General features: G+C 29.6%; 5 non-coding genes across 5 annotated transcripts in view; all 5 read right to left on the bottom strand.

The window, feature by feature from the left end:
- LOC145845571 (small subunit ribosomal RNA) overlaps nt 1-1,352 on the bottom strand; it is a 1,808-nt gene extending 456 nt beyond the window's left edge. The window contains exon 1 of the ribosomal RNA XR_014370433.1: nt 1-1,352. This exon is cut by the window's left edge and continues 456 nt beyond it. This is a non-coding gene — a ribosomal RNA (small subunit ribosomal RNA).
- A 3,383-nt stretch (nt 1,353-4,735) lies between these two features.
- On the bottom strand, nt 4,736-4,854 carry LOC145845595 (5S ribosomal RNA). The gene has a single exon (XR_014370452.1). It is a non-coding gene; the product is annotated as a 5S ribosomal RNA (ribosomal RNA).
- A 2,831-nt stretch (nt 4,855-7,685) lies between these two features.
- Nucleotides 7,686-7,804, bottom strand: LOC145845596 (5S ribosomal RNA). The gene has a single exon (XR_014370453.1). It is a non-coding gene; the product is annotated as a 5S ribosomal RNA (ribosomal RNA).
- Nucleotides 7,805-9,595: 1,791 nt separating this feature from the next.
- LOC145845634 (U5 spliceosomal RNA) lies at nt 9,596-9,710 on the bottom strand. Its single transcript, XR_014370490.1, has one exon. It is a non-coding gene; the product is annotated as a U5 spliceosomal RNA (small nuclear RNA).
- An 81-nt stretch (nt 9,711-9,791) lies between these two features.
- On the bottom strand, nt 9,792-9,987 carry LOC145845623 (U2 spliceosomal RNA). The gene has a single exon (XR_014370479.1). It is a non-coding gene; the product is annotated as a U2 spliceosomal RNA (small nuclear RNA).
- Between the last annotated feature and the right edge of the window lie 13 nt (nt 9,988-10,000).

Here is a 10,000-nt window from a genome sequence, read left to right on the forward strand (position 1 = left end):
TTTAGCAAGTAAGAGTCTCGTTCGTTATCGGAATTAACCAGACAAATCGCTCCACCAACTAAGAACGGCCATGCACCACCACCCACAGAATCAAGAAAGAGCTCTCAATCTGTCAATCCTCGCTGTGTCCGGGCCGGGTGAGATTTCCCGTGTTGAGTCAAATTAAGCCGCAGGCTCCACTCCTGGTGGTGCCCTTCCGTCAATTCCTTTAAGTTTCAGCTTTGCAACCATACTTCCCCCGGAACCCAAAGACTTTGGTTTCCCGGAAGCTGCCGGACAGTTCTTAAGTTCGACACTGCCCGATCGCTAGTCGGCATCGTTTAAGGTCAGAACTAGGACGGTATCTGATCGTCTTCGAACCTCTGACTTTCGCTCTTGATTAAAGAAAACATTCTTGGCAAATGCTTTCGCAGTCGTTCGTCTTGCGCCGATCCAAGAATTTCACCTCTAACGGCACAGTACGGATGCCCCCGTCCGTTCCTATTAATCATTACCTCGTGCTCCGAAAACCAACAAAATAGAACCGAGGTCCTATTCCATTATTCCATGCAACATTATACAAGCGTAAAGCCTGCTTTGAACACTCTAATTTTTTCAAGGTAAACTTGCCGGACCACCGCAACACTCAGTTAAGAGCACCGCGAAGGCACCGACCAACAAGAACAACGAGGCCAGTGCTAGCCTTTCGACCGACCAACCTCGCCGTCCCTATATCCAACTACGAGCTTTTCAACCGCAACAACTTAAATATACACTTTTGGAGCTGGAATTACCGCGGCTGCTGGCACCAGACTTGCCCTCCAATGGATACTCGTTAAAAAGTTTAAAGTGTACTCATTCCAATTGCAGGACCTCGTACGAGGTCTGCATTGTTATTTTTCGTCACTACCTCCCCGAGCCGGGAATGGGTAATTTGCGCGCCTGCTGCCTTCCTTGGATGTGGTAGCCGTTTCTCAGGCTCCCTCTCCGGAATCGAACCCTGATTCTCCGTCACCCGTTACAACCTCGGTAGGCCGATACCGTACCGACGATAGTTGATAGGGCAGTTGCTTTAATGAGATGTCGCCAGCACTAGGCCGTGCGATCCGCAAGCTTATCCAGAGTCACCATTGTAACGACCCGAAAGCCGGTTAGTTTTGGTCTGATAAATGCGCGCCTCACGTCAGTTCGGCGCTTTACGCATGTATTAGCTCTAGAATTGCCACAGTTATCCATGTAAAAGCGTACAATCAAATGAACCATAACTGATTTAATGAGCCATTCGCAGTTTCACTGTACGTGAGCTCGTACTTACACTTGCATGGCTTAATCTTTGAGACAAGCATATGACTACTGGCAGGATCAACCAGATAACTATCCGAGGGCGTTTAAACCCGTTGCTCGACTGAGCGTTTTTACTGTATAAATACAGACCTTTTCTATCACTCGGCTTAAAAGCCTTGCGAACGTTACTGAAAGTCGGCGCCGGCCTTTTGCTGTTTAAAGCGCCAGCCCGCGTCGACTGCAGCATGCAGCTATACAACTGACTGTTCTTTCTCCCGACCAACCGTTTGCCTTCTGCCGGTTAACTCGTCAGCAGCAACACGCCATCTGTCTGCTGCAGTTACCCGCCTCGAGCCGTGCCTGCCTGCGTCGGCTACTCGTCTCGACGACTTCGCAAAGCTATAAGCCTACCGCCGCTGGACGCTTGTAGTTTTTCATACGCTGCTCCGATGCGTTTACATAGCACGTTCGCCGCCGCTGCAATAGCCGCGCCTCGGGTGCTAAACAGTAATGCTTTAAGCCCGCTTTCTCGCCAAGTCGACCGAACGCACAAACACGTCTCTCTCACTAGTGTAAAGTAATGCATACGTGTATGATGCTCAAATGTTGCTGTTGAACTTTTTTGCCGATTTTTCCCGATTTTTTTTTAATTTCTTTGTTTCTTTTCAATTTTTTTAATATTTTAAGCTTATTTATGCTACGTTTAAATGTTTTAATACTTTTTTTATACTTTATTTAATATGTTTAAAAGAAATAAATAAAAAATAATATATATAAACTACTTTTTTTAATGTTTTAAATATGTTTGTTTATTATAAATAAGCTTTATTTGTATTATTTTTTATTTAAACTTACTTTTTAAATCTTTATATTTGTTTTATCGTTTTAAGCACATTGCGATAAATATAATAAACAAAAAATTGATTAAAAATAATAATAATAAAAAAAAAAAAAAAAAAATAACATAAGCTTATTTTATATGTTTCATTTTATTTTTATTTAAACTTACTTTTCAAACCTTAATACTCGTTTTATTTTTTTAAGCAGATCGCGATAAATATAATAAACAAACAATTAAATAAAAATAAATAAAAATGAAAAAAAAAAAAAAAACATAAGCTTATTTTATATGTTTCATTTTATTTTTATTTAAACTTACTTTTCAAACCTTAATACTCGTTTTATTTTTTTAAGCAGATCGCGATAGATATAATAAACAAACAATGAAATAAAAATAATAATAATAATAATAATAAATCATAAGCTTATTTTGTACGTTTCATTTTATTTTATTTAAAACTTACAATTTAAACTTTTGTATTTGTTCTATTCTTTTAAGCACATCGCGATAAATATAATAAGCAAACAATTAAATAAAAATAATAACAAATAAATAAAACAATACGGCTAAACTATAAAAAGAAAACTAAATAACTGATAAATACTTGTAAAACATTATTTGAAACATGTATTTTGAAACACAACACGATTGATTTATATTTGATAATATATTTTTAATTTGTGTAGTTCATTTAAAGTAGTCTCCCTTTTTGCTTCTGGTTTTATTAGAGTTATATATAACAATAAATGATGTAGTTTATTTAAAGTAGTCTCCCTTTTTGCTTCTGGTTTTACTTGAGTTACATAACGTTAAATAAACATACTTAATAAACGTAACCATCAATACTGTCATTTTAATAAAACTAAGTACAAATACATTGAATTAACATAGAACTTTAAAAAGCCTTTGCTAGTATCTGTTGGTAACAGTAAATAACCTATTATGACTCACAATACAAGAGTGCGAAATTTATTTTTCATTTGATTTTTCAGGTATTTATTTATTTGTGGAAATAAACTTTTTTATTACATTAGAAACTAATTGAATTTTTCCTATAACTATACCTATTATTATATTTAGTATGCTTAAAAGTAATAAAATGAAACGTCGCGATTATATAATAAACAAACAATCAAACAAACAAAGAAATAAAATAAAAAACTATTTTTTTAAACTTATATTTCAACTATATGTCTTATTTTATTTTCATTTAAACTTACTTTAAACCTCTGTATTTGTTATATATATTTAAACACAATACGATTAAACTATAAGACAAACAACAACATAAAATAATCACATTAATAAATACACTAAGCAAATAGCTAGAATAAATATAAATAGTTCAATATATACAATATATTTCTTCCATTTTTAAGTTACTTGTTAAACATATTTATTTAAACATGTTTCTTTAGAATATAAAACTAACAGTTCTACAAATAAAGAAATTAAAAAGCCAATACACATAACACTAACTTTTCATAAATTAGATATGCAAATATGAACAAAATAATAACTAAATTGTAAAGCTTTTGTAAACTGTAAACTTATAAACTTATAATAATAATTGCATATTCACTATTCACAATAGCTTTTTATTTAGTACACAACTGGTCTGTAAGTTGTGTAGTTTATTGAAAGTATAATCCCGTTTTGCTTCTGGTTTAAATAAAGTTATACAACACATACTAAAGTAAATTAAATAAAGTAATTCACTACTATCTATTAAATACATTAATTTAAATTAAAGTGAACTTTGAACTTATAATAATAATTGCATATTCACTATTCAGAATTGCTTTAAATTTAGTACACAACTGGTCTGTAAATTGTGTAGTTTATTGAAAGTATAATCCCGTTTTGCTTCTGGTTCAAATAAAGTTATACAACACTTACTAAAGTAAATTAAATAAAGTAATTCACTACTATCTATTAAATAAAACCAATTTAAAAAATACATTAATTTAAATTAAAGTGAACTTTGAACTTATAATAATAATTGCATATTCACTATTCAGAATTGCTTTAAATTTAGTACACAACTGGTCTGTAAATTGTGTTGGTTCTATTCAAGTACTCTCCTTGTTTGTTTTGTTTTAGTTGTATTTATTTTTAGATACTAGCACATTCAATACACATAATAAAGTAAACCAAATAAACTCTATTAATTTAAACTAAGTACAAATACATTAAGTTAATACAAAACTTTAAAAAGCTTTTGCTAGTATCTGTTGGTAACAGTAAATAACTTATTATGACTCACAATACAAAAGTGCAAAATTTATTTTCGTTTGATTTTTCAAGTAGCTACGCTTTTATTTGTTTATGGACAAAAAGACTTTAAAGTTTTAGTATAAATGACTAATTGTATTAATTTTAACTCAGAAAATTGTACTCTACAAGATGGTGCCATTATTTTTTCGATATCTCAACCTGGTCAAACCACTTTTTTAGCGCTCTAATTGGTTTAAACAGCAAATAACGTTATCTGATTGGCTTACGTTTTTATTTGCTAATAACTAGAATTTACTTTTCTTTTAAGCGTTAAAGAAATGTAAATAAACGAGTAATAAGTATAAATAGGTCAGAAAGAAAAATAGTACAAAAAAGATGAATTCAAAAGGCAAAAGCCTACGGCACGTGGTATTCCCAAGCGGTCACCCATCTAAGTACTAACCACGCCCGACACTGCTTAACTTCCCAGATCGGACGAGATGGGGTGTGCTCAGTGTGGTATGGTCGTAGGCGTTTGAAAGCGTTTACAAGCCTTTATAAACCCTTCGGTTTGTTTAAAAAACCTATTTGCACTTGATTTACAATCGATTTGATATTTTAAAATTAATCCTTATAAAATTTTAACCTGAATTAACCTTTTTTTTTCTTTTTTTTATCAACAGTTACTCCCAAACTGTACTAAAACTGTATTGTAACTGTACAAAAGTGTTTGTTTAAATAATTGCTATCTATAAATTACCTAAGACCAGGACAAGTAGAAGTAAAGTTTATTGAATTATTAAACTAAATAAATAAAATAAAATCGTAAAATAAAATAATACAATATGTTTACAATTTGTCATTGATCTATCCATTTATGTTATTGCATTACAAATACAAACATTGCATACATTCAAGAGTATTATTCATCAATCTTTTCAATATAATAAGTTTTAAATTTATATTTATATATATATTTATTTTTAAATAATTCCTGACATTTTAGACTACCTGAGATTTTTTTTTAATTAAATTAATTTTAGTAATTAAATACTTGACGTTCTAGTTTTTTTAATTTGATAACTCAACTATGTTTATTTTTTTTTTACTAATTTTAAAATTATTATTATACAATATATTTGTTATATTATATTTATTTTATTACTTAAACTTATTATATACATTTAATATATAATATTATTAAATAATTTTATTAACGAATTAAAAACAAAATATTATTATTTTATTATTATTATATTATTAACTTAGTGTTTTATTTTAAAGATATATTAAAAAACTAAACAGATATTACCCCTAAAAAATTTTGTTAATAATATATAAAAAGTACTCAAATTCAGATTCGGAAATATATATACTGTTTTTTTTCATCAATATTGCAGGTCTGCGTAGCCGGGGGCTGTAATCTAGCTGCCAGCAGGCCTGAAATGGTGGCCACTATTGTTCAATGTTCAACTTCAAATTCTTTGAGATTATACTGTACTATCTATCTATCTATCTAACAAATCTATCTAACAAATGTTGTTCAATCTAGGTTGTGGGTACTTGGGTCGAGTAATGCCTTTGACTTACAATCTGTTGTGGATTGTCAATATTCCTCTATCTATCAATAAACAAATCTATCTAATAAATGTTGTTCAATCTAGGTTGTGGGTACTTGGGTCGAGTAATGCCTTTGACTTACAATCTGTTGTTGATTGTCAACATTCCTCTATCTATCAATAATGATTATATTCAATATTAAATGTTGATTAATTCAGTTGTAAGAAAACCAGTGCGCTGGTTAGGTTGGGTAAGGCCTTCGACTTACAATCTTGGGGATTATCAACGTTCATCACAAGTACAGTAACGATCTCATTGAATTTCCAGTTGGAACATTGGATTGTAGTGGTGGCCTACTCTTTTTTGCCTAGTTTGACAAACTATTGTATATATATTGTATAACTTTATTTGTATTATTTTTTATTTAAATTACTACTTATTATTAAAGAATTAAATTTTCTCCATTGTTTTCTCCATCGCGAACATTAAAAAAAAAACTATGTATTTGAACTAATGCTTATTTTATATGTTTTGTTTTATTTTTATTCAAACTTACTTTAAACCTCTGTATTTTTTATACAATAAGATTAAACTATATAACAGAAAAATAATTAAATAATCAAACTATTGAATAAGCAGTTAATTAGTGTGTTTTTTTTAGGCTTCTTTCATTTTTAACTTACTTGTTAACCATATTTCTTTTATTAAAGTATAAAACTAACAGTTACTAAAATAAAATAATCATAAAGTCAATACACAAAACACTAACTTTTTATAGTTTAAATATGCAAACATGAATATAGTTATGAAGTAAAGTTATTCAAAGCTTATAATAATGAAGCTTTTGTATAATATTTCAATTACAGTGAACTTTAAGTAAGATAAGTTTTTTTTTTGTAATAACTACAAAATTGGTATTTTAGTTTATTATTAGTAACTAAATATTTATATTTATTATATTTAAAAAAAAACTTCTATACTAACTCTAATTTCAAAGCATATTAAAACATACAAATTTTACCAACTAAATATTTATTTTTATTTTTATTATTATAACTTTCAAACATAAGCTTGTATACCTTATATACCTATATACCTCATATAGTAGGCTTGACATAACATTATTTAATTCTTTTTGTTTGAAATAAACTCATTTAGTTATTAGTAAATTACAACATAAATGTTTATAACAATAAAACTAAGATTTAGCTTTTGAGTTAGTAAACTTTGATAGTTTTCTTTTAAAAGTTTAATAGTCCTTATTTAAGTTCAAACAAAATTGCTATATATTTAATACACATACAAAAGTAAACTAAGTAAACGTAACTCAATAGTCTCTTTTAAGTAAAAGTAATTACAAATACATTAAGTTAATACAAAACTTTAAAAAGCTTTTGCTAGTATCTGTTGGTAACAGTAAATAACTTATTATGACTCACAATACAAAAGTTCAAAATTTATTTTTGTTTGATTTTTCAAGTAGCCAGGCTTTTAGTTGTTTGTGGACAAAAAGACTTTTAAGTTTTAGTATAAAAGACTAATTGTATTAATTTTAACTCAGAAAATTGTACTCTACAAGATGGTGCCATTATTTTTTCGATATCTCAAACTGGTCAAACCACTTTTTTAGCGCTTTAATTGGTTTAAACAGCAAATAACGTTATCTGATTGGCTAAGGTTTTTGTTTTCTAATAACTAGAATTTTCTTTTCTTTTAAGCGTTAAAGAAATGTAAATAAACGAGTAATAAGTATAAATAGGTCAGAAAGAAAAATAAAACAAAAAAGATGAATTCAAAAAGTAAAAGCCTACGGCACGTGGTATTCCCAAGCGGTCACCCATCTAAGTACTAACCACGCCCGACACTGCTTAACTTCCCAGATCGGACGAGATGGGGTGTGCTCAGTGTGGTATGGTCGTAGGCGTTTGAAAGCGTTTACAAGCCTTTATAAACCCTTCGGTTTGTTTAAAAAACCTATTTGCACTTAATTTACAATCGATTTGATATTTTAAAATTATTCCTTATAAAATTTTAACTTGATGTAAGTATTTTTTTATTAAAACCTTTTTTTTTTGGTGTTTTAATTACAATTACTCCCTGCAACTTTATTAAAAACTTTGTTTAAAAGATTGTTAACTATATTCTATATTTAATACTATGATAATTAGAAGTAAAGTTTATTAAGTGATTAAACTAAATAAAAAATATTGTTAAAATAAACATTTCGGTAACATGTTGTGTTTAGTTTGTTTTACTATTTCTCATTGTTCTATTTATAGATGGACTTATATATACAAGAATATTTATAGTTAGTTATAGTTTTCTAAAGAATATCTCATACTACATCAGATTTTACGAATAAATAATTTATAACTTATAATTATATAACTTATAATTATAGATTATATAATAAATATAACTTAATTTAAGGTAATAAAATATTTGACGTTTAATTTAATAACTCAACTATGTTTATGTTATAAAATGATAGTATATAATACACATACATTATAATAATATGTATAACTAGTTGTTTACTTTAAAATGAATAATTAAGTGGAAGAATTAAAAGAACTCACATTTTTGAAGAGAGCGTGGAAAACCAGAATAGTCTTTTAAAACTTTTATTAAATTATCGATAAATATAAAATACAATAGAATTAAACATATAAACGTAACTGTGGTTGCTTAGAAACTAAACAAGAAATTTTTTAATAAAATATAAAATAATTATTATATAGAAGTAAAATAAAAATAAAATAAAAGTAATATAAATTATATCTTTTAACTAAATAACAATCACGAGCAATATTAGCGCAATGTCAGAGTATGAATTTATAATAAAGGAATTGCTTCCTTGGTGTTGATACTTACCTTATTCAAATAGAATACATTTTCAGCGATCAGGCTTGTATTTATTTTAGCGCGCGTAACACAACGTTTGTGGGTTTCGGCACACTTTTGTCGATAGTGGGCGCCCCGCCTCTTAAGTACAGAAATTTCGGGAATTTTCGATTTTTGGAATTCTGACTCGACAGATCGTTTTTATTTGGTCCAGAGACCCCGTAAAAAATTTTTCAGCCCATTTGAAGCATGATGAAAAAATGTTATTTCGACCCCCTTTTTTTAGGGGTTACGGGGACATCGACCCATTTTTTGGGAATAAAAAACTCCTAGAAAAGGACCACTTTTCTTCTTTTTTCGAATTTCGACTTTTTATTTTTTTGGAAAATTTTTCTATTTTCTTTGTTTGTTCTATTATAAGGTCAAAAATATTTTTTTGAGCTTTGCAACGCATAAGGACTAACGTAAGGTAAGTTTTAAAAGATTTTTTTTTCGATAATTTTTTCTATATTTTTTGTTTGGTCCATTACAAAGTCGAAAATATTTTTTTACGGCTTCTAAACGCGTGTAGATTAACCGTAGGTAGGTTATTTCGAAATTTAAATTTTTCAATATTATTAATATTTCTGTAAATTGTTCGATTATGAGGTTTTTATGGCTCTTTCAGCACCCAATAAGTACATTAAAAAATAAAACATGAAATGAAAACATCAACTAAAATGAAAATAACATATTCTGTGAAAAAACCTACGAAAATTCTTTATGAAATTTTCTTTGTCACATAATTGGAAGCTAAGAAAAACCGGAAAATAATTCTTCTTGAGCCATTTTTTTGTATGATAAATAGTATGCAAGCTGCCGATGTCAGAAGACTGTCGACAGCCGAAAAAAAGTCTGTTAAGACTCATTGAAATTGCTCCTGTCCACGGAAATCTTTAGTAAAAGGCGAAAGATTCATTCGTGTACTGAACTGAAGCCAGAGTGATTAGCAACGGTTGCCAAGGCTTTTTCTATGGGCTTTACCATGCTACAGGTTGTGAATAAATGTATACAAACTCCCCCAGAGGGGAGGCGAGCCGATTCCGGAGGTACTGCAATACCGGACCGACTCTTGACGAGCAGGACAATAAATTGTCTGAACTGCACGTCGGTTGACAAAAAGTCGTTTGATCATGGGAAGGACGCGTGGTCCTTCTCGAAGCGATCAAACTTCGAAGAACAGATACTACACTTGATCTTAGCTCAATGAGCCGAGAAGCGATGCATTCTTAGTAT

The sequence above is a fragment of the Thalia democratica genome, unplaced genomic scaffold (genome assembly GCF_965202585.1).
Source record: "Thalia democratica unplaced genomic scaffold, ktThaDemo2.hap1.1 HAP1_SCAFFOLD_94, whole genome shotgun sequence".
Lineage (NCBI taxonomy): Eukaryota > Metazoa > Chordata > Thaliacea > Salpida > Salpidae > Thalia > Thalia democratica.